The sequence below is a fragment of the Phocoena phocoena genome, chromosome X (assembly GCF_963924675.1).
Source record: "Phocoena phocoena chromosome X, mPhoPho1.1, whole genome shotgun sequence".
NCBI classification, from domain to species: domain Eukaryota; kingdom Metazoa; phylum Chordata; class Mammalia; order Artiodactyla; family Phocoenidae; genus Phocoena; species Phocoena phocoena.
The window spans coordinates 43,542,797-43,567,333 of NC_089240.1; the positions used below are offsets into that span (position 1 = coordinate 43,542,797).

The window sequence follows — 24,537 nt, forward strand, 5'->3', positions numbered from 1 at the left end:
GCTTCAGATCCATTCCCTGTATCTCCTTGCATTTCCCCTCAATATAATTTCCTGATTCTGAGGCAGCTCTCACACCTCATTTTCCCCTAAAGAGGGAAAGCAAAGAGTAAATTCCTCTTACACTCAAAGGCTAATGCCTCCCTAAAATGAAGAATCAACAAGGTCTCAGCTCAAGTTTAATAAAACTACAAAAGACCAAAAACGATAACCTACTACTATACACATCAGTTTGCCTGCCGCATAACACAGCTCAGGCCATTCCCTCCTGAGGAAGAAAGGCTGGCCTCCCCAACCCCTACAGGAAAGGCCTGTCCTGTTCCACACCACATCTCGGCTGAGTGTAAGGTCCCGTGTTTTAAGCATTACAATAGTACAAAATACAATAGTTTTGTTCTCATGGCCACCTACTGCAACCTGGCCCTAAAATGGCCCAGTGCTCGTTTCTGCTTAGAGAAATATTCTTTGCTCTTCTGGACATCAGGCTTGATGGTATCACTGCCAGGCTTCCAGCCAGCTGGGCACACTTCCCCATGTTTGTCAGTGAACTGGAGGGTCTCAGAGTCTCATCCACAGAACGGCCAACAGGAAGGTCATTTATGGTGATCTGTTGAATGATACCCTTATCATCAATAATAAAAAGGCCCCTGAATGAGATGCCTTCATGGGCCTTTAAGACCCCATATTCCTGAGCAATGGTGCGCTTGGGGTCTGATATCAAGGGAGTGTTCATGGGTCCCAGTCCTCCTTGTTTCTTGGGTGTGTTGATCCATGCCAGGAGACAGAAGTGAGAATCCACAGAAGCACCAATCACTTGGCAGTTGAGTTTCTTAAATTCTTCTGCCCTATCTCTGAAAGCAATGATCTCTGTGGGGCACACAAAGGTGAAGTCAAAAGGGTAAAAGAAGAACACAACATATTTTCCTTTGTAGTCAGATAGACTGATATCTTTGAACTGACCATCTGGCATTACAGCAGTTGCTTTGAACTGGGGGGTATGGTGCCCAATTTTGGCATTTCCTGAAGACATATTGCTATCAGCAGTTCTCACAGACAAACCACAGAAGACAGTCAGGAAAGAGACACGCCAAAATAAATTCTTTGTATCCTCAAAAAGAAAAGAAAAAGTACTCTTGTGGAAAGATCCTCACCTCCCCCAGCTCAGCCATCAACTAACTTGCTGTGGGGACCTCCTATAAGGCATTTCATCTCTCTGGGCCTCAGTCTCCTCATATGTAAAATAGAGATGTCTTTCAGCATTTTAGAAGCTCCAGTTAGTCTGGGCTCAAAGAAAGGGAAAGAAAGAAAGGTATGAGGTAGTGTCTAAAATGCTAAGGTGACTTCAGCAAAAGTGCAGTAGTAGTCCTAAGTCCTATTAGCTCAGAGTCCACAAGTCCTGGCCTTTTCTTCTACCTCCCTCTCTATCTTCCCTCTTGTCCCTGGTATAAGGCTGTGTTTGGTTCTGAGACCTTCATTCCATCAATAAATATGTATGGCGATGGAAGCCCCAAGATTCAGATTGCCTCATTTCCTGTTCTCAAGTACCCCTCACAACCATACCCTTCCACTTCTCATTTCCTTCCACTGCCTACACATACCTTCCCTCTCTTCGGTAAGTGGTCCTCAGTGGGGGCGGGAGGGTGGGGGTCCATATTGCCCCCTAGAAGGCATTTTGGGAAATATACGGTGGTACTTTTGGTTGTCACAACAACCGGGGGAGAGGGTGGGCAGGGTTCAGGGTTGCTGAAGTCCTGCAGTGCACATGATGGTCTTATCTCATGTGACTTTTGAATGTCTGCTAGACATTCATGTAGGTGAAAAGACTGTTTACGATTATCCGAGCTTATAGCCCAACTCCATATTAAACAAAAACACCAAGTATTTTTATACAGTTTAAATTAACACTGAAGTTTTCAAAAATGCAGCAATCATGTAAATCAAGGGAAGATTGTGCGTTGTTTTATTCAGAATTTTACCAAGAGTTGTTCATCATTTGGAAAACCACATTGTAACCAAAAGTAAGGTCCAGCTGCTCACCTCTCAAAAGCCAATAAAGAGGCAAGTTGGTGGAAAGGAAAATTTGCTTTATTTTGGAGGCCGGCAACCCGGGAGGAGGGCGAACTCCTGTCCAAAGGCCAGCTACCCCCGACCCCCAACAACCAGTGTGCAAGAGCTTTTATAGACGGAGGGAGGGGGCTATATGCAGAAGCAAGAGTCAGCTCTGACAGTCCTCTTGAAATTGTTCATGCGGTGGTCTGACCAGCATCATCTTGATGGTCTTAAGTACAGTTAATCTTCAGTTCCAGGGTAGGTTTGTTCCCATTTCCTTGAGCCCAATTCTCAGAATTGTGGCCGCTTATGTCATGGTTATAGTCTGGTCATCCTGTAGTTAACTTCTTCTACCTGGTGCGGGTTTCAATATCTACAAGATAGCTCACAGAATATGGCTCAGAATATTATCCATAGCCCATGAAGAGGGACTAAAGGTCCTTGATTATGCTTAGTGACTATTATTATTTAGTCTTGGACTGTTTTCCTTTGTTTCTGAATTTTCTCACTCTCTGATTAAATTTATTCTTTAATAAAAGTTTTTCCACAGACAAAAGGCAGGCAGAGGACATTGTGGGGAGGACCATAGGGTCCTGCTCCATTTCAACATCACTATGGCAATGCCATCTGTGGTATTTGAGTGACCAATACAACACACCTGTATCAGTTAGCATTTTCAGGTGGAGGTCACTGACTTCATTATGTCTTCCAGTATAATCATGATTAAGCATTTAGATATTGAAATATGTTTTATTTTGTTAAAAAATATAATTTTATATCCTTAATGTTACAGTTAGGACATTATGCTCATCTTTTCAAATTAGGTATATAGGTAGGTTACTTATCCACAAACTCCGTTTCAGGAAAATAAAAGGGTATTACAAAATATTTGTTATAAAGTCATTATTGAGTTTGGTGGTTGAGAATAGCTATCTTAGAGATTCATTTTTTAATAATCCTCAATTCTTGTTCATGAGCCTGTCTCCTGGCTTCAAGTTGTCTATGCTTCACAGCTGACATCCTCTACTTTCATGCTTTACAATTCCCTCAAAATTCATGTATAGTTTGTGGTATCCAACCTTCAAGATGGCCCCTGATGGGGTAAGGGGAGGGAGGGATGAATTGGGAGATTGGGACTGACATGTACACACTACTATATATAAAACAGAAAACTAATAGGGTCCTACAGTACAGCACAGGGAACTCTACTCAGTACTCTGTAATGGCCTATATGGGGAAAGAATCTAAAAAAAAAATTGATATATGTATATGTATAACTGATTCACTTTGCTGTATACCTGAATCTAACACAACACTGTAAAACAGCTATACTCTAATAAAAAAAAATAAAGATGGCCCCCAGTGATCCCTGCCTGCTGGTATTCACACCTTTGTGTAGTCCCCTCCCACACTGAATAAGGTTGATCTGTGTAATCAATAGTATATTGTGAAAATGATGGAATACTGTTAAGGCTAGGTCATAAACGACTTTACAGCTTCTGCCTGTCTCTCCCTCTTGGATCACTCTTCCCGGGAACAGCCTGCTGCCACATGATGAGGACACTCAAGCGGCCCTATGGAGATGAGGAACTGAGGCCTCCTGCCAACAACCAGAACCTTGCCAGCCATGTAAGTAAGCTATCTTGGTAATGAATCCTCCAGCCCCAGCCAAATCTTCAGATGATGGCAAGCCCAGCTGACATCTTGACTACAATCTCAAGAAAGACCCCGAGTCATCAACAAGCTATTACCAGATTCACGACCAGTATCAACTGTGTAAGATGAATATTTATTGTTTTTTTTTCTGATTTCAGAGCCTATGCCTTTTTTAAAAAAATTGGAGTATGGTTGATTTACATTGTGTTAGTTTCAGGTGTACAGCACAGTGATTCATATATATATATATATAATTAGTTATATATATATATTCTTTTTCAGATTCCTTTCCCTTATAGTTTATTACAAAATATTGAATATAGTTAGTTCCCTGTGCTATACAGTAGGTCCTTGTTGTTTATCTATTTTATATATAATAGTGCGTATGTGTTAATCCCAGACTCTTAATTTATCCCTCCTCCCCCTTCCCCTTTGGTAACCATAAGATTGTTTTCTATGTCCATGAGTCTGTTTCTGTTTTGTAAATAAGTTCATTTGTATTCTTTTTTAGGTTCCACAAATAAGTGATATCATATGATATTTGTCTTTCTCTTTCTGACTGACTTCGCCTAGTATGATAATCTCTAGGTCCATCCACGTAGCTGCAAATGGCTTTATTTCATTCTTTTTATGGCCGAGTAATAATACATTGTATACATAAACCACATCTTCTTTATCCATTTGTCTGTCAGTGGACATTTAGGCTGTTTCCATGTCTTGGCTATTGTAAATAGTGCTGCTATGAACATAGGGGTGCATGTATCTTTTCGAATTATAGTTTTGTCTGGGTATACGTCCAGGAGTGGGATTGCTGGATTGTATGGCAACTCTATTTTTAGTTTTCTCCATAGTGGCCACACCAAATTTACATTCCTCCCAACAGTGTAGGAGGGTTCCCTTTTCTCCACACCCTCTCGAGAATTTGTTATCTGTAGACTTTTTAATGATAGCCATTCTGACCAGTGTGAGGTGATACCTCATTGTAGTTTTGATTTGCCTTTCTCTAATAATGACCAATGAGGAGCATCTTTTCATGTGCCCATTGCCCATCTGTATGTCTTCTTTGGAGAAATGTCTATTTAGATCTTCTCCCCATTTTTTGATTGGGTTGTTTGTTTGTTTAATATTGAGTCGTATGGGCTGTTTGTATATTTTGGAAATTAAGCCCTTGTTGGTCGCATCATTTGCGAATATTTACTCCCAGTCTGTAGGTTTTCTTTTCATTTTGTTTATGGTTTCCTTTGCTGTGCAAAGCTTATAAGTTTCATTAGGTCTCATTTGTTTATTTTTGCTTTTATTTCTTTTTCCTTGGGAGACTGATCTAAGAAAACATTGCTACGATTTATGTCAAAGAATGTTTTGCCTATGTTCTTTTCTAGGAGTTTTATGGTATCATGCCGTATATTTAAATCTTTAAGCCATTTTAAGTTTATTTTGTGTATGATGTTAGGGAGTGTTCTAACTTCCTTGACTTACATGCAGCTAGGTGACTGACCTTTTTATGCCTTTCCTAAATTGTCAATGTCTCCTGAATAGAATATAAGCACTAGAGGGCATAAACCTTGTCTGTTTTGTCCATTACTGTATCCCCCAAGTGTAGAACAATGCCTGGCACATGGCAGCTGCCCTGGCACATAAGCAGCTGCCAAATATTAATTGAATGAATGAATTAACTTTGGCAAAAGAGATAAAAATAATAAAAAGGTAAATATGACTATCATTATTTGTAAGCAATATAATTGTCTACATAAAAAATCCAAGACAGTCAATCGAGAAACCATTAGAACCAGTACAAATAATTTAGCAAAGTGGCAAAATACAAGAGCAACATACAAAAAGCAATAATATTTTTATTCACCAACAATAATCTACTGGGCATTGTAATAGATTTTAAAAAGATCCCAGTCACAACAACTCCCAGAACTATAAATTACCCAGGGGGAAAAATCTATAATAAATGTACAAAATCTAGATGAAAAAAACCCAAACTTTACAGATGGAAATGGAAGAATATCTGAGTGAAGTGATAGATATGTTGTATTTCACTATGGTAAAACTCAATATTGTAAAGATGTCAATGACCTATAAAAGTCTATAAATTTAATCCCAATCAAAATCCTAGTGAAAAGTTTTACAGAACTCAACAAATTGATTCTAAAAATCACTTGGAAGAGAAAAAGTGCAAAAATAGCCGAGACAATTTTGAAAAAGAACAGTGGGTTGAGACTTAACTTGCCCTATCAAATATCAAAACACACCATAGAGGTGTAATAATTAAAATGATGTGGTAGTGGAAGAAACACTGACAAATGAATCAATGGATCAGAATAAAGAGTCCAAAACAGACCCAACTGTATAAGGGAATTCAGTTTTTGACAAAGGAGAAAGGATAGGGGGCTTCCCTGGTGGTGCAGTGATTGAGAGTCCGCCTGCCGATTCAGGGGACGCGGGTTCGTGCCCCGGTCCAGGAAGATCCCACATGCCGCGGAGCAGCTGGGTCCGTGAGCCATGGCCGCTGAGCCTGCCTGTCCGGAGCCTGTGCTCCGCAACGGGAGAGACCACGCAATGAGAGGCCCGCGTACTGCAAAAAAAAGAAAAAAAGAAAGGATAAAGTACTCAGTAAATGGTCTTAGGAACACTGGTTATCCACTTAGGATAATTAAAGTTAGATCTTTACCTCACAGCTTTCATAAAAGTAAATTTCATATAAAAGGCCTGAACATAAAATATAAAATTATAAAAGGAAATATAGGCATAAAACATAGAGATACAGGTAAATAAATTTGATTGCATCAAAAGCACAAAACACCTCTAAGACAAAACAGGAAAACAAAAGTACCTCATAATGGCCAAGGGCCATCAGATTACCTAATATATGTTATTTTATGAGTTGAATATTAAAAATGATTTTGACAGATTTTGCTTTGTTTTGTGCTTTTGGGCAATGAAGAAGCTATCTTTGCCTTATGTTTCAAGACAGCAATGCCTCTTTATCTTGGGCTATTTATAGTATCTATTCTCATGGATAGAGAACGTTGTACAACAATTAATAAATAATTGTGGGGATTTTCAGAATGGCTGAGTGAGGAGCTTGGAAGACACACTCCCCCCCAAAAAAATCAATAATAAAACTTGGAAAAATGATCAAAAACCCCTTGGGTTTTTGGAAGTAACTGTTTGGCACCTCAAGAAGACGATGTCAAACAGTTATTTCCAGGAGCCATCAATGTAGAAGGCTCAGTAAATGATTCATGTAAGACCGGTTTTCCCTGCCATAATTCAGCATTTGATTACGCTTTCAATTTATTTTATTTTATTTTTTTTGTATCCTCTCAATTTAGATTTTGCCTCTTTGTACCGCAGGCACAGGTCAGGGTACATTTATTGACTGTATTTATTGATATAGTCAATAAATGTATCTTATATAAATGAATTTTATACCAGCTCTATATTCTAGGGTAATGGGGGTGCTCAGAAAATAAATGCTGTCAGTTGGACAGAGCCAGTTTGGGATTTAGCCAACATAGGCAGGCTTATAATGCAGTTGTAGTACAAGGGCACCAGGGAGGGAAGACTTTGATAGCTGGCCCTAATAAAATCCCATCATTCATTCAAAAAATGTCACCAAGTACCAATCACAAAGCACTGATGATGCAGAAATGAACAAGGCACCATTTTTCTCCAAGGAGTTCGGTGCAATGTTGGGAGACACATAATAAACACCTAATTTCAATTAATTGTGATCAGCACTGACACAAAGTACAGTGGAAAGGAACCATTAACTCTACCTGAAAGAGTGATAAAAAGCAAAAGGTCACATGGGGCTAGTGTCGGAAGGCCTGCCAATGTTGTGTCTGGTAATGTGATGTCATTCATTGAGGGCAATACCAGGTTGTTTAAATAAACAGGTACCTAAGGCACCAGCAAAGTAGGGCATCACAAAAAGTGGAATCAATTTTACATTATATATATACCATGGAAAAATCAGAAATTGGTTAGATTTTGTTCTGTTTTATGATTTAGTATTATTTTATTTTGAATTACATATGAGATGGGAAGCGAGGGGGCGTAACTTTTTCTAAAATATATTGAAAAACAAATACACTAACATAAAAATGCATAAAACATAAATGTACAGCTAAAAGTTATTATAAAGTACATCATGTGACCATCACCCAGGCAAGAAATAGAACATAGCCAGTGGCATCCCAGGAGCACCACTTAGAATGGCCAACTGTCTTGGTTTGCCTTGAACTATTACAGTTTTAGCACTGAAAGTCCTGAATCCCAGGAAACCCCTTCCTGGGATATCAAAAGTCTCAATTTTCACTGGTGGGTGCTAAATATTGTTGAGGGGGGAGTATAAAACCTGTATGGTGGCCCCCCAACTAGGGGGTGAAAACAACACAGTTTTTAGTGTGAAACAAGTATGGTATAGATTATCTGCCTTCTGCAGTTGTTGTAGCTGTTTTTTCCCCTGGGTACTGATATTGACAACCATGATTTTGGTTCACAGTAATGGATCAGTCATTATTGCATCACTCTGAATGAATAATGGATGATTCACTGTTGCATCACTCTGAATGATGCCACTTCAGTGTGCAACTTAAGTGTATTGTAATCATGAGCATTAACAGTCTGTGACTTTGCCTATACTTTGTAGTAATTGTATTGAAATAGTGCTAGTTTAACCTTTAACATTGTAAATATTGTCACCACGTGTCTTAGTCTGCTTAGGCGGCAGTAACAAAATACCATAGACTGGGTGGCTTAAACAACAGAAATTTATTTCTCACAATTCTGGAGCCTAGGAAGTCCAAGATCAAGATGTTGGCAGGTTTAGTTTCTTTGGATGCCTCTCTCCTGGCTTGTAGATTGCTGCCTTCTCCCTGTGTCCTCACATGGTCTTTCCACTGCGTAGCGTGCACTCCTGTGTCTCCCTGTGTGTCCAAATTTCCTCTTCTTATAAGGACACAGTCAGATTGGATCAGGGCCCACCCTAACAGCCTTAAATCACCTCTTTAAAGGCCCTATCTCCAAATAGAGCCACATTCTTTGATACTGCGGGTTGGGGCTTCAACATATGAATTTGGGAGGGACACAGTTCAGCCCATAACACCATGTTCTGCAAGAATGCAGATAATGAAAATGAGAACCATTACAATCTAGGCAAACAAAAGGGGGAAATTTTGATAACAGATATGTAGGTCCCTTATAGCATAGATCTGATTCTGTCATATCTTACCAATGATCATGCTTTTTACGGTGTGTCAAATGATGAGTCTGATCTCAGCAAGAAAAAACTTAGTTATTAGGTACTTCAATTTTTTTTAAAAAGGTAGAGTTTCATATTGCTTTCTTGATACCTATGAAGATGTTAATGAAACCACAGAAAGCAGAACAATACAAACTAGATTTTGCTCATCTATCCATATTCAGCAGACAGTACACCCATAAATTTTGAAAATTCCATTCAGTCTATAAACGTGAAATATTTTGCCCGTTAAATGTCCTGCACACCTTGTACACAATGCTGCTTAAAAGGAGTGTGTTTTGCTTGCCTGTGAAATTAGAGCTTTGATAATGAAAGTTTGGGGTCATTTTCAATTTCCTCAAAACATGCAGAAGCACATAATGAGATTTCTTAGTTTATAGAAATGGAAGGAGACAGCATCCTTAGACATGTGCCTACAAGATGCCTATCATTATTGCTGGCCATAGAAAAGGTGCTAAAATGTCAGCCTGTCATAACATCATAATTTCAAGGTGTAGTACAAGAACTATGTCCTTCTCTAATTTAGAAAGACATTGAGAATGTGAATGTGAACATAAATTTATCTGCTGTTTCTCTGAAAATATCTGAAGATCTTTGAAGAGGTCATATGAAGCCTAGAAAAGGGTGAACGGCCTGCACCCGAGCTGTTTGATGTTATGTGTACATTGCAACAAAAATTCGTATGGCAAAAAAGACTCATGTTTTTGAAATAACTTAAAAAAAAGTTCCCCAAAAGGGCAGCCACATTAAACAGGACTTTCTCAATTTCTTTAATAAAACTATAACTTATCTGGAATCCAACTTCAATTTCACAAGTTCAAATTACCTCATGCTTTAGAACCATTTTTCCTGAGAAAGAGAAGTTTACGACATCTAATTTGTTTCAGAGGATTTAAAAATGATAGGCATGTTACACGTGAATAGTCCCTATATGAATTTAAAGATGCAAAAGACTTGATTGACAAATAGCTGATTTCCCCAAAACAATTTCTTTTTTAGTCCTTATGCTCCCGAAGTCTTAATTCAGCTTTGAGCTAGAGTGTGAGGGTGGAGGGTGAAGTATGTACTAAAATTTGGCTGGCTGGTAATCTCAGGAGGCAAGTTTATACCTCTGTTTAGGGAGAGTCCTAGTTGTGAGGGGGATAAAACCAGGAGATGGGACTCAGTGGTTATAGGCTTGGGTTCTGTTACTCTCCATCTGAGCTAACCTCTGAACTTTGGTTGATTCCATTCTTACAGTAGTCAAAGGCAGATTCCCTACCTCCTTCTAAGAGTAGTAGAGAGGGCTCAGAAATGGAGAGGAATGTGGCGATGGGAAAACAAGGTCACTGTTCTCCCTTGTTCTTGATCTCTTCCTTCTGAAAATTATTTCTTCTGCTTTGGGAATCACTAGATATTTATTCAACAAATCTGGAGCGGAGTCAGAGGTTTCTTCACTCCTTAGAAATCAAAGTTCTTGGGACTTCCCTGGCAGTCCAGTGGCTAAGGCTCTGAACTCCCAACGCAGGGGGCCTGGGTTCGATCCCTAGTCCGGAAACAAGATTCCTTCCACATGCCACAACCAAAAGATCCCACATGCAGCAACGAACATCCTGAATGCCTCGACTAAGACCCGGCACAGCCAAATAAATAAATAAATAAATACATAAATAAATGAATAAATAAATAAATAAATAAAAAGGTCAAAGTTCTCATTGGGCCAGGAGCCAATTGTTTCAAGTTTTTGTGTTTGTTGATTTGTAAGGGGTGGGAGGGATGAGGTAGCTGGAGTTGGTGATTAATGAAGACCTAGTTTCTTTCTTTGGAGAGTACTCAGGTTAGGTTATAGGAAAGCAGGCTTGTTTCCTGGGTTCTGCCTACAGGAGGGAAATAAGTTCCCTCTTCAGAGGAAACTAACAACCCCCAGGAACCAGGAGTCAAAACATGGCTCAGGGTCCAAGCAGGAAGCCCTCCTCTGTTGGCAGCTCTTCCCTCTAAGCCATTTTACTCTGATTTCATAGAACAGCTTTTCTATCCTGCTGTCCAGGAATTGTTTTTTCCTCAGCTGTCTGCTGCAGACCGTGAAGTGAAGAGGGCACTGTAGGAGAAGTCAGGAGACTGAGCTTTTCACACACTCACTCACTCCCTCTTACTTTAACCCTAACCATTTCCTTGCCTTGCTAAGAGATATATCTGCAAAATGGGACTGATGATACATTACTGGGTTGTTGAGAGGATTAACCATGAGTGTAGGTGAAGTGCCCATGCCCCAGATTCTCAGTGCCTATCAGCTCTATGGGAATCAAGAGTTGCCAGACCTAGGCCCTTGAAAACCAAGGCATTTGCCCTCTTTCCATCCACAATGAAAATAACAGTAAACACATCACTTTACATATATTAACACATGTTAGTCCCCCCAACAACCTTATGAGTTAGGAACTGTTATCCTCACTTATGGAACTCGAGACTCAGAGAGGTGAAGTAACTTTCTTAGAGTCACGCAACTAGTAAGTGATGGAGTCGCTATTCGGACCCAGGTAGTCTGGCTGCAGTGTCTGTTCCCTGGGAGGCTCCCAGGCTGAAAGTACCTTCTGCTCTTGCCCATATCTGCGGAGTTCATTCCCAGTATGTGACAGTACCTACTGTTCCCACCTCAGGGACAGGAGCATACAGACTGCCTGAAGGTCCCACTTTGCCTGCTCTGGTCCTTTCTGAGCAAAACAAACAAGCTTAGCCCCACTCTCACCACTGTCTATCCATGTGACCACAATTAAGCCAAGATATGGACCTCAGACCTACCCAAATTTGTATTTGGGTGATAGGGAAGGAACCTCAGAAACCCAGGTCCTTTAGGAGTGAAGTACAGAGGGAGTGAGGTTATGGCTGGGGCTAATGAGCCCCAATAATGTGGAGATTAACCCCTGCTGGTGCCAGACCCTCCCCAGGGGTGCCAGTGGTCCACCCTCTAGGGCTCCCAGCTTCCCTTACCTGGGAAATGGGCATGGCAAAAGAGACAAAGAGGTGAGTGGTGGAGACATCCTGCAGCACCAAATGGGCTTTGGTTGTTCTGATGAATCCTAAGGACTTACACGACTTTGCCCCGCTCCCCCACCAGGCCTGAGCTGCCTCTTCCTGGCCCTTGGCAGTGCAGCCTGCAGGCAGATGAGTCTTTGCTGTGGGACCCATAATACTGCTAGCAGCCAGCCGCCATAAGGTGGGGCAGGGGCACGCCAGCCGGGAGGGGTGTGGGGCAGGCTACAGTTTGAAAGGGGCCCTGGGGGCTGCCTAGCAACCATCAGACCACCCAATAGCCTTGAGGAGTGTTTGTCTCCTTTGACCATCTACTCATAGGGAAGCAGACAGGGAAAATGTACGGGAGTTGGGGTGGGGGACTAGTGTCGAAGGGTCTCTCCTTGACCAAACTTTAGTCAGTCTCCAACTACCTTCTCAAGTAGGCCCTGACTTTTGAGCTTCTGTGTTCCTCTCTGCATTGTCCAATTTTAGCAAGACTCCTAAGTCTCTTTAACGAGAATGCCCTCCCCCCATCTGATCACTCTCAATATTTGATCGAATTCCTCACCTTTTACCATCCCCTAGGTGATGTGTGATCACCGTGACTGCCTTCAGTTAGAATCCTGTTAGGTCAGTTTAGCCAGAATCCCCCCTTACCCCTATTGCTTCCTCTTAGTAGTCTTTCATACACTGATATACCCGCCCTAAACCCGTTCCTTGATTACAAATCCTTACCCTTCCTTGTTGTATTCCAAGTTAAGCCCCATCTCTTTCCCCATGGTAAACCCCATTGTAGTACTCCCCCAAATAAAGTCTGCCTTGCTGTCTTTAACAAGTGTCATGAATAAGATTTTTATGAACACTGGCATAATTATTCCAAGACAAGGAGCTGAAATTACCAAGCACAGAGTGAGGCTTTCTTCAGAAAGGGCATCATTTAGTGAAGTTTGTGTATGGTCAAATAATTTTTAACAGCTACCTGGAGTAGCATTGCTAACCTGCTAGCTAGATGTAGCCAGCTCCCCTTGGCCTAGGATCCCCTCCATGGGCTGCCAGACTTCTAGAGAATCCAGAAGCAGGCTGGGCCCTTTCTCCACATGTACAGCTTTTTCTGTTTGAGGCCCTTTCCTGCCTTTTTACACCATCATCTTGACTACAGGGTCTGCCTTGGGCACTTTCCTACCAGACATGGATCTCAGCCAAGTGATGGGAAAAAGAATAAGGGATTTGTGTCTAGAGTATATAAAGAACCCTTACAACTCAATAATAAAAAGATAACTAACCCAGTTAAAACATGGGCAAAGAATTTGAATATACAGTTCTCTAAATGAGATATATGAATGGCCAAAAAGCAAATTAAAAGATGCTCAGACATCATTAGTCATCAAGGAAATGCTGCAAATCAAAATCACAATGAGATACTACTTCACATCTACTAGGATGACTAGAACAAGAAAAGTCAGATAAGTGTTGACGTGGAGGATGTGGAGAAGTAGAAACCCTCATACACTGCTGGCAGGAACATATAAAATGGTGCAGCCACTTTGAAAAATAGTCTGGTGGTTCCCTAATGATTAAACATAGAGTTACCATATAACCCAGCAATCCCACTTCTAGGTACCTACCCAAAAGAAATGAAAACATACATCCACACAGAAACTTGTTCGTGAATATTTACAACAGCATTATTCACAATAACCAAAAGGTGGAAACAACCCAAATGTCCATCAACAGACAAATGGATAAACAAAATATGGTATCCATACAATGGAATATTATTCAGCTATAAAAAGGAATGAAGTACAGATACATATGCTACAACATGGATGAACCTTGAAAACATTATGCTAAGTAAAGGAAGCCAGTCACAAAAGACTATATACTATATGATTCCACTCATATGAAAATTCAGAAAAGGGAAACATATAGAGACAGAAAGTAGATTAGTAGATGCTTAGGGCTGGGAGGAGGGACTGAGGTAATAGAGGGATGATAGCTAAATGGTTTCTTCTTGATGTGATGAAAAGGTTTTAAAATTAACTGTGATGTTTACACATATCTGTGAATATACTAAAAACCATTGAACTGTACATACACTTTATATATATATATATATATATATATATATATATATATATATACTTTTATTATTAACCCATTAACTCCATAATATGCCAATCATGAGCTAGTTTTCAGCAGTTACATTCCCTTGATCACGGCTGCATAATGATGTGATTAATTAAAAAATAGGGAGACCAGAGACATGGCCAGAGGTGACATCACACAGCCTATGCCACTGCAAAACAATCGTCAAATTCAGTGGTGGTTTGTAAAGCCAGTTCAGTTCTGCTCCCCTTGCCAGAGATTCTCACGTTTGTGAAAACTGGACCAACAAGTGGTGGGGCTCCATTTCCTGGTTTGAATTCTCAGTGGCTTTATACAGAATCTCACTGGCAACTGGTTACTGTAACACCAGCCCAACCTTCTCTGCCCCCATGCTGGGCACTTCCAATTGTTAGGATAATACCGTAGGTTGCTGTCCCCTATGCTGAACTTGAGCTTCTTCAGGAAGGTTTTGTTCTCCATGAGATCCACTGCATTGAACATGTCAAACCCTCTCATGTTGGTGAGAACGAGGGCATTGCTCATGAGGTCTAGAGGAGGGGTCTGGGCATGAATATTGTAGAAAGAATAAGCAGCCTTTAGACTCTTGTGGGTCGGGTGGTTTATGATGGTAGACAGAAGTGTATAAAAGCTCCACTCATCTGTCACCTCACCATTTGCACTCTCCACCACAAAAGTGTCAGTGATATTCTCCTGGAGGTAGAACCAATGTTCCACCTCCTCCTGGCTCTTGACTGGCATGTGGTGAAACTGCTTCAGGTACCAGGTGAGGAGCCGGTGCACTATTGGAATGTCCTTTTTTCCCATTGGTTGTGGCCCAGCTGTCTTGGGAATCTCTGGCAGTTGGTAGAACTTCATGGTGCGTTGCATGGTCATATTTCTGCTCAAGTGGGAGAACTTCACTTCAATCAGCTTCCGTGGGTTTAGGGACCGATGCTAGTACCTGCAGGTGCCAACAGGCTTTGGTAATACCATCCCAGCAGTGTAAACAGCTTGGAAGATGTCCTCCAGGTGAACCCTCTGGGTTATCTCACGCATCAGGACTGGAGCCACCCTCTTGGAGTGCAGCTTCTTATGGACACACAAGAAGTTGATCTCTAGCATCTTCTTCTCTGTGTCATAGATACGGATGTTTTCTGGGATGGCGATGATGAATCCAACCAGTTTCTGACTTGAGACCACTAAAACACCACAGTGCCACTGGGGGAGCCAGCCAGGCGGCCGGAGAGCCCACCGAAGAAATTCTGGGGAATAATCAAATTGGAACATGTTGTCATCACCTTCCACATAATTCTTGTTCAGGAGGATGTATAGTTCTTTCAGCACACCACGGTCCCCTTGATCCAAGGCATCCCAGGTGAAGCCCTGGGGCAGGGTGTAGGGCTCTTGGCGGATGTTGTCTTTGTCAGGCTCCACAGGACCGTGCATGTTCACAACTTCTCCCAGTTTGGGGACGGGCTGCGTGTCCCAGAACTGGTAGCTTCACTTGCTAGCCTCCTCCATGGTCTTTGCAGGTCCCTTGAGCCACCAAAAAAAGTTCAGTGGCCTTCTGTATTTCCTGGATCCTCTCTGCTGGCAAAGAGTTCATCTTAACAGGCTCATCCTGGGCTGAATCTGTCTCACGGCCTTTTTCTTTCTACTTTTTTTGTTTCTTTTTCTTCTTTTTGGCTCCAGTGTCATTGGCTGGACTCAAATCACCTCGTTGTAGCTGTTGTCCTCCTCATTCTTGCAGCCGCTGCAGTGCTCATTGGCCATTTCCATTGCATTTCTGGCTGCATTTCTGGAATGCACTGGAGGTGCCCGGGGCTTCACTGCTGTATCACTCTCGTCCGCCACCTTGAGTTGCCTATACATATACTTTAAATGGGTGAATTGTATGATATGTGACACGTGAATTACATCTCAAAGAGTTTTAAAAATCATATCAGGGATAGAAGGAATGAGAAATAATTTAATCCAAATAAAAGAGAGCAATAGAAGGGCTTGCTTCACCTCCTACACACATGCACGCACACACTACCCTTCCAACTCATCTGTGGTACCTAGAATAGTTCCTGTGGCATATATAGTAGGTGCTCAAGAAATATTTGTTGAATTAACGAATATAGTTTATATCTAAGAATGGATGTATTGGGGATGGGCAAAGGAGTAATACAATAACTGAAGGTTGCCCACTGGGGGAGAAGAATAGGGTCTAGATGGGCATGGGGTGTGGGGGAGTAGTCACTATAAGTTCTCTCTGTATATATTTTGTCAGCCTGGTAGACAACTATTAGTTGGCCAAAAAGTAAGATATTATGGAAAACCCGAACGAACTTTTTTGCCAACCCAATACTTCCCTGAAATCCAGGGAGACACATCAGTTTTTTTAAATTAATTAACTAATTAATTAATTTTTGGCTGCATTGGGTCTTCGTGGCTGCATGCAGGCTTTCTCTAGTTGCAGCGAGCGGGGGCTACTCTTTGTTGCGGTGCGCGGGCTTCTCATTGAGGTGGCTTCTCTTGTTGTGGAGCACGGGCTCTAGGCTCACGGGCTTCAGTAGTTGTGGCATGCAGGCTCAGTAGTTGTGGCTCACGGGCTCTAGAGCACAGGCTCAGTAGCTGTGGTGCACAGGCTTAGTGCCTCCGCGGCATGTGGGATCCTCCTGGCCCAGGGATCAAACCTGTGTTCCCTGCGTTGGCAGGCGGATTCTTAACCACTGTGCCACCAGGGAAGTCCCGAGACACATCAGTTTTTAGCTGCTTCACCCTAGACTCAGTCACCACTTCCTCTAATCAAATCCCTTTTCTTGCCAACTGCTCTGTCATATTCTGCTCTTCCCATGGCCATCATTTCCCTTCCTCTCTTGCAATCCCACTACCTGGATGACTGCAATCCCACTAGGAGTAGAGCAGACTCAACATCAAAAGAGCTGTCTTATGAGGTAATGAGCTTCATGTCACAAGAGGTGCTTAAGCAGAGGATGGAGACCTACTATTAGGATTCTGTAGACACCATTCCTGTATGAGATTCCATCACATACTATGTAAGCATGGTCAATTTACATAACATCACTTAATTTCCTCATCTGCATGCACACATACACTCCCTCAAACTTAATTCAGATAGTCCCTACTTCAAACAAATCCACAATAAGGAATTCTGGATTTTCAAGCCAATAACCTTTTAAAGGTACAGGAAGGATATATATTTTAAAAATAGTCAATAATAATCCAAATAAAAACCCAAAGTATGAAACACACGAGTCCATACTGATAAAAATAAATGATTTAACAAATAAATAAATAGAGGAGAAGGGAAAAAATCTTTCATACAGAATGATTCCAAATAATATATGTATTCCCTTCCGCTAGGTGGTGGAGCTTAACGCCCTCCCCCTCGACTCTTGGCTGGACTTAATAACTCACTTCTAACCAGTATGTGTACAGAATAGAGATGTGTATAGAAATGGAAACGTAGTAACTTTCTGATGGAGAAATCTGGTAGACACTAACTAGAAAGGTGATGAAAGTTCACACCACCAGTGATGTCATGTGAATGTCATGCCCTCCCTGATACCATGAGATGAGAAGGGCACTTCACCTCGGTGGTGTTCTTCCTCCAAACCAGTCTTATTAGGAAACTACTTATTAGGAAAACATCAGGCAAACCCATATTGAGAGACATTCTACAAAAATACCTGTCCAGTACTCTTCAAAACTGTCAAGGTCATGAGAACCAAGGAGAATGACAAACTGACAGACCAGAGGGGACTAAGAGGACATGATAACTAAATACAAAATGGTAGCCTGGATTGAAGCCTGGAACAGAAAAGAACATAAGTGGAAAAACTGGTATATTACAAATAAATTCTGTAGTTTAGTTTACAGTAATGTAACAATGTTGGTTTCTTAATTTTGACACAAGGGCCACAGTTATGTAACATGCTAATATAAGGGGAAACAGGGTGAATTTTTGGTACTATCTTTGCAGCTTCTAGACTTCAAGGATCTTAATTCAACCATCCATCCAGGATTTTTATAGAGAGAGGCACTAGAGCATAATGGTTAAGAATTGATTGAGGGCGCGCCGCACAGATGGGGGCAGTTGTCTATGACGTCAGCTCGAGCTCTCCAGGCTCGGCGGCTCCAGGTTAAGCGCCCGCCACGCCCCGCGCCGCCGTCCCCCGCCCCGGGCCGCGCACCTGGGACCCTGCCGCGCCCCGATACGGGCGGCGTCCTGCAGCAGATCATGGCCATCACCGACCGGAGCCTGGAGGAGGCGCGGGCCAGAAAGCATGCTCTGAATTGCCATGGGATGAAGCCTGCTCTCTTCATTGTGCTCTGTGAGATCAAGGAAAAGACAGGTGAGCAGAGTAAAGCTCCGGAGAGAGAAGATTGCAAGCCAGTAACCCACATCCAGGCTCCATGATGCCCCTCCACACCCTGTCCTGGCTCAGGGAGGAAACCCTGCACCCACAGGCCCCGGGCGGGGGCACTGTCTGTGCGGCTGCTGCTCTCACTGCATCCATGATGGCTCCTGGCCTCTGCCATCTGTCTACTCCTGTGAGTGCAGGGTCTAGGACTCACCGTGTCCTAGGACTGCCCTGGTACCTGGCACACAGTGTACATACCTTATATTTTTGTTGAATGAAGAACTGTATCTAGTGACTGATACCTTTTAGGTGAAATCCTTTTTATCCTGTACACCTTATGGGAGTTCAGGAAGATTGAGTGTCTGGGGCCTGACTTAGAACACAAGGCTTATCATTCATATCATCCTGAAAAGAAAGCCACCCTGCATGTAAACCTAGCATTGGCGGATGTTCCTGGAAGCACTACCCTATGAGTTCCAAGAATTGCCTTCCCATGCCTCCTCTGGCCTGTGGGAGGCATGCAGGTGCATCTTCCAGGGTTGATATGCAGGCGCTCCACCTGTGTTCTTCTCTGTGGCGTCTGCCTGCAGCAGTCTCTGAAGGCCAAGGATACCCTAGAAGTACACCCCCTTCCCGAATCCTTCCATTGAAACAGCAGTCCTTCTTGGTATCTGGAGGAGCTGTCCTGAGGAAAACAAATAAACCCTTTTTGGAGAGCTTTGAATGTAGCTGGGAGGACCCGATACTGGCCTAGTCCCTTTCCTGAAAACCTTGGGGCTGGGTACATTACAGAACTCAGAATTTTGGGTTTTAGGTATGTGGTGTTGACAAGGGCTGAGTCAGAGCCCGCGTTCAGTGACTTTTAGCATCAGAGCGGTAACAGTCACACACGCTGGTGTGGGTCAGGTTTGCCTCCAAGTGAACTTGAGTGCCAAATTGCGTAAAAACCTTTGGATCTTGGATTGCAGATGGGTATCCCCTTGAAGAGCTGCCAGGCTCCCTGGGCACTTCATACCGAGGGGCTTGTTCTGTCTTCTCTGAGCCGTGACTGTCCCCTGTGCTGGCCTCAGGTGCACATCTGTGCCTCACTTTGGTCAGTTCTGGGTTCGCTTTGTCTCTGAGGAACGAGAAGTCCCAGCTCCACCAACCTTGTTCTCAGGCCAAGGAGCCCTTGCTGTGCTGTGGGAGCACAGGCAGCTGCTGTTGGGGGAGCGGATGTAAATAACTCATCACACAAGGGAACGCCCTCTTATTTCCTCACCACTGTTCCTGGGCCTGGCCTGGAGTCAGGCATAAGTAATCCAGCAGTTTTTTTACCTCTGTTTCCCTTCCTCCTCAGCCACTCAGGTCTGTAGCAATTGCAACATCATGATAGGTAGCTTCAGCCTTCTGCTTAGGGCCAATGTGTGACTTCTTCCAGAATTTGGATCCCTTTTGTGATTGGCTGGACCAGGGGCCGAGACCCCTGTGCAGTATTTCATCATGACCGTGCAGGGAGCAGACTTCCTAGAGCTGGGGGGGTTATTTTTCAGGTTGCTTGGAGTGTCCTTTCTTGGCCTCACAGTCTCAGAGTGACTCGTGAATCGAGCCTCCGATTCTGATCAATCTGTCATAGCTCCTCTGCAGCTATAGACTGTGGTCCATCCCACAGGATTTGAAGTAATTAAACTCAAGTATAATTAAATAAGGTGCTTTTCAGCCACACTAGCCACATCCCAAGCGCTCAGTAGCCACATGTAGCTGGTGGCTCCCACATTAGACAGTGCAGATCTAGAACATTCCAACACTGGAAAGTTCTATTGGACAGACAGGTGGATTAGTATAGAAAAATAGACAAATCAAGGATTATGAAAAACTAACGTCCATGATGACTAGAGAAACAAAATGTGGTCCCTATGTACAATGGACTGTTGTTCAGCCATAAAAAGGAATGAAGATTTATGGCACAAGCTACAATATGGATGAACCTTAAAAACTTTATGCTAACAAGGCCCTACTGTCAGGGAACTATATTCAATATCTTGTAATAACCTATAATGGAAAAGAATCTGAAAAAGGAATACATATATATATATAAAACCGAATCACTTTGCTGTACACCTGAAACATTGCAAATCAATTGTACTTCAGTTAAAAAAAAACACAACTTTATGCTGAGTGAAAGAAGCCAGACACAAAAGTCCACAACAGTGTGTGGTTCCATTTATGTGAAATGTCCAGAAGAGGTAGAAAGAGATCAGCAGTTGCCAGGGGCTGGGGTCGGGGAATGGGGAGTGATTGCTAACGGGGACAGGGTCTCTTTTTGAGGTGGTGAAGAAGTTAGGTGGTGGTTGTACAACCTGGTGAATGAACTGAAAACCACTGAATTATTCACTGGAAAGGGGTGAATTGTATGTCACATGAGTTATATCTCAAAAAAGCTGTTATAAAAACCAAAAAAGAAAAAAAAAAAAAGAAAGGATTGAATCCCAGCTCTGCTGCTTATCAGCTGTGTGACCATGCGTAAGTGACTTAACCTCTCTGTGCCTCAGTTTACTCATCTCTGAAATGAGGATAATAATAGCACTTACCTCATAGGTCAATATGAGGTTGGTATCTGTTAATGAGTTAATATTTTAAAGTGCTTAGCACAATGCCTAGCACTAGTAAATGCTATATGTTTGTTAAATAAAATGTAAAGTAATACTTATGAAAACTTCTGTATAGGCCCTACCAGTGCAGCAGCCCATCTTATACCTCAGTGCACACCCATTGGATTCATATAACATATCCATAATATAATTTAGGGCTCCTTATGAAACTAGTAACCTGTAAGATGGCACTCACAAATCCCCAAAAGGTGACCAGAGAAGCTGCTTTAGAATAACAGGCTGCCCTGGGGACTCCAGCTGCAGACTGGCAGCTAATGGTAGATGATGGTATGTCAGGAAGAAATCTACTAGACACTGGTGTGCCCAGGGAGGTATTTATTTTCCTTACCTCACAGATTCACTTGGGTTGCTTTCTTCTCCTAATGTGCTCCCCACTCACTCTCTGATTAAGACCTTCTTTTCTTTAACACCCAACTTAAATCCTACCTTAGCTCTGAGGCCTCCAGGGTAGTCTTTCCTCTGAACTCCAACAATGCTAGTTGGTTTCTTCATTTGACCTGGAGAATATGCTATCTTATGCATTCTTTTCTCTCCTCATTCAGATCATAAGTACCTGAAGGGTAGGCACTGCCCTTGTGTCCCTCACAGGACAGCTTCCCCCTCCTTGGGAAGTCAATCAATAATTAGTGTTCAAGACAGAACAGAAAGTCCACTTCTCCTTTCATTCCTCAAATACTTTCTGAGCCCTGTGCTTGGGGCAGAGGATCTGGAGGATGAAAGAGTGGTCATTGTCCTCAGGAAGGCCACAATCTTGAATCAAAACTTTACACGTTAAATTCATAATACCATTAGCTTCTGGTGGGTGTTGGGAAAAATGGGATGGGGGCCGGGGGAAGCAACAAAGGAGGCTTTGTTTAACCTTCTCAGTAATGTCCTTTTATACATAATTTAATTACCTGCAGAAAAAGAAAGTCTCCTGAGGGCATCAAACTGAGGCAAAGGTAGAGGAGAGAGAGCAATTCTGATAGTAGACAGAGAGGAATTTGGAGTGTGGGGAAAACAGAGGACAGGGCTTGGGAGAGAAACAGGGGAGAGATAGGAAAATATGACCCTTCCCTTAGTCTCTCCACGCCTTCAGTAGATTCTGTTCTCCGCCTCTAATTTTTTAAAAATAAAAGCCTTGGGCTTTCCTGGTGGCGCAGTCGTTGAGAGTCCGCCTGCCAATGCAGGGGACACGGGTTCGTGCCTGGGTCCAGAAGGATCCCACATGCCACGGAGCGGCTGGGCCCGTGAGCCATGGCTGCTGAGCCTGCGCATCCGGAGCCTGTGCTCTGCAACGGGAGAGGCCGCGACAGTGAGAGGCCCGCGTACTGCAAAAAAAAAAAAATAAAAAAAAAAAAAAATAAAAAAAAATAAAAGCCTTGATGCAACTGGATTGCTTGTGAGAACCAGAGAAAGCACAGGTAATACAAAATGTCCTCCCAGAGTTCAGCCACTGTAGTTTTGCGTGAATAACTACCATCTCTATACAGGTACCCAAACAGGGAACAAGGCATACGGTGCCAGCCTTCCTAAGGCTCCCAGTCTAGGGATGAGACAGATAATAAATAAGCAGAAAAGTAAATACATAATTTCAAATTGTGATAACTAACAGGAAGAAGAAATATCAAGAGAAAGTAATGAGCAGAGGGCCTACTTTAGATTTGGTATACAGAGGAGGCCCGTCTCAGGAGGCATTACCTCAGCTGAGACCTAAAGATTAAGCTGCCAGCAGTACAAAGCCTGGGTGGGAGTTGGGGAGAGTGCTCCAGGTGAGGGGAGCAATGAGACAGAGAAAGATTAAAAAGAAGAAGAAAAAGAAAAAATAAGAAAAGAAAAACAAAAGAAGAAGAAAGCATAAGGGGAAATATTAGTAGGAGATATTACATCCCCTGAGGCTCAGGGTAAATGACCTGCTCAATACCACACAGCTAGTCAGCGACAAATGAGAGGATTGCTGAGCTCTATCCTCAGAGATAAAACTGAACAGAAGGCTTCTGGGGCTTCAAGGAAGCATCTAGCAAGAGACGTAGGGACAAAACAACAGGGACAGGGACTCGGAGTACTTTCTAAGATTCTGGAAATTTTGTCAATATTCCAGTTTTAGTGATTTTTGTTAACCCCTCTCTGTTTCCCTGAAGGGGCTGACAGCAAAACCTTTGAATGAAAATCATGAGTATCAAATTAGTAAAAGTTTCCCAGGTGCCAGGCCATGGCCCCTTGTCTCTGGGGGCAGCAAAGAAGCGGGGACTGCAGGCCTGGATTCCACATCTCAGTCAATCCTGCGAAAGCTGAACCTCAAGACAAAGAGCAAAGGCTGACAGCTCCTGAAGGAGAGAAAAGCAAGCTGAATGCCTGGGTTTGTGGAAGAATCCAAAGCAGGAGGGCTAGATGGTTGGATACATGGTGGGGGATTGAAGGGATGGAGGGGGCTCAACAGTTTATCAGAAGACTCAGACAGAGGTTATCTTCCTGAAGGTCACATAGCAAAGCCAGGAGCAGAACCCAGGTCTGACACATTGCACAGCCTTTCTATTAAATCACTTCAGATGATTTCTCCCACAACTCCTCTTTAATGTTGCTGTTAGGGTGTTTTTAGAATGATTTTTTTAAAAAGTGTGTGTGAGTGAGAAGAGTGTGAGTGTGTGTTGAAGAGAGACCCGATTAGATGAATGTGCTTCTGCTCTTTTCTTTGCACATTTCCTCTGTGTTTACCTATGATGAGGCGACCTAATTCCAGAGAATTCAGGGAAATCCCTGAACCTAAAGAGAGGGGCCTGAAAAATATTGAGAATCCCCTTCTGACCAGACCGTTTGGACTCTTGGGACAGCTGAGCAAGGGCAGAGAGGAAGCGTCCAATGGTGTACATGGGCAGCCATCCTGAGCTGTAGCCTGGGCCTGCATGATTGAGGTTCTGTGGGAATATAAACCTGGAAGGAAAGTCAGACAGTGACAGGTAGAGACACCAGTCTTCCAGTGTTAGAGAAGGACGAGGCAGCTGAATGTTGAAAGAGCAAGAACAGGATAAGAGATCTGGGCAGCTTGTCATCTTTTCCTGATCATTTCTTTCACTGTGTAGATTCCTTCAGATGAAATTGCTATCAATTCCCAGCTTCTCAAACACAGTATAGATGTTAAGAGCAGAAACTCTGAAGTCTCCAGTATCCTTGGCAAATCACTTAACTTCTCTGAACCTGGTTTTCCCCATGTGTAAAACAGGAATAATGATGGTACTCATCTCATAGGACTGCTAATGAGGTTAAGTGGTATGGAAAGCAATTGGAACAGAGCCTGGAACACAGTGGGCCTCTAGTGCACAGTATATATTATTATTTCTTACATTGAATGCAAATGTCAATGACTATTGAATTGTCTATACCACTGTGTACTACTTTGAGGCCAAGTTGCAGAACCACTGGCCTGGAAGGAATGCTAGAGATTATCTATGGCTCTTAAAAT

At 42.6% G+C, this 24,537-nt stretch overlaps 2 pseudogenes; both read right to left on the minus strand.

Annotated features, from left to right (window-relative positions):
- Nucleotides 1–404: 404 nt before the first annotated feature.
- LOC136142106 (peroxiredoxin-1 pseudogene) lies at nucleotides 405–1,027 on the minus strand (annotated as a pseudogene).
- Nucleotides 1,028–14,429: 13,402 nt separating this feature from the next.
- On the minus strand, nucleotides 14,430–15,835 carry LOC136142673 (glycylpeptide N-tetradecanoyltransferase 1 pseudogene; annotated as a pseudogene).
- Nucleotides 15,836–24,537: the final 8,702 nt, after the last annotated feature.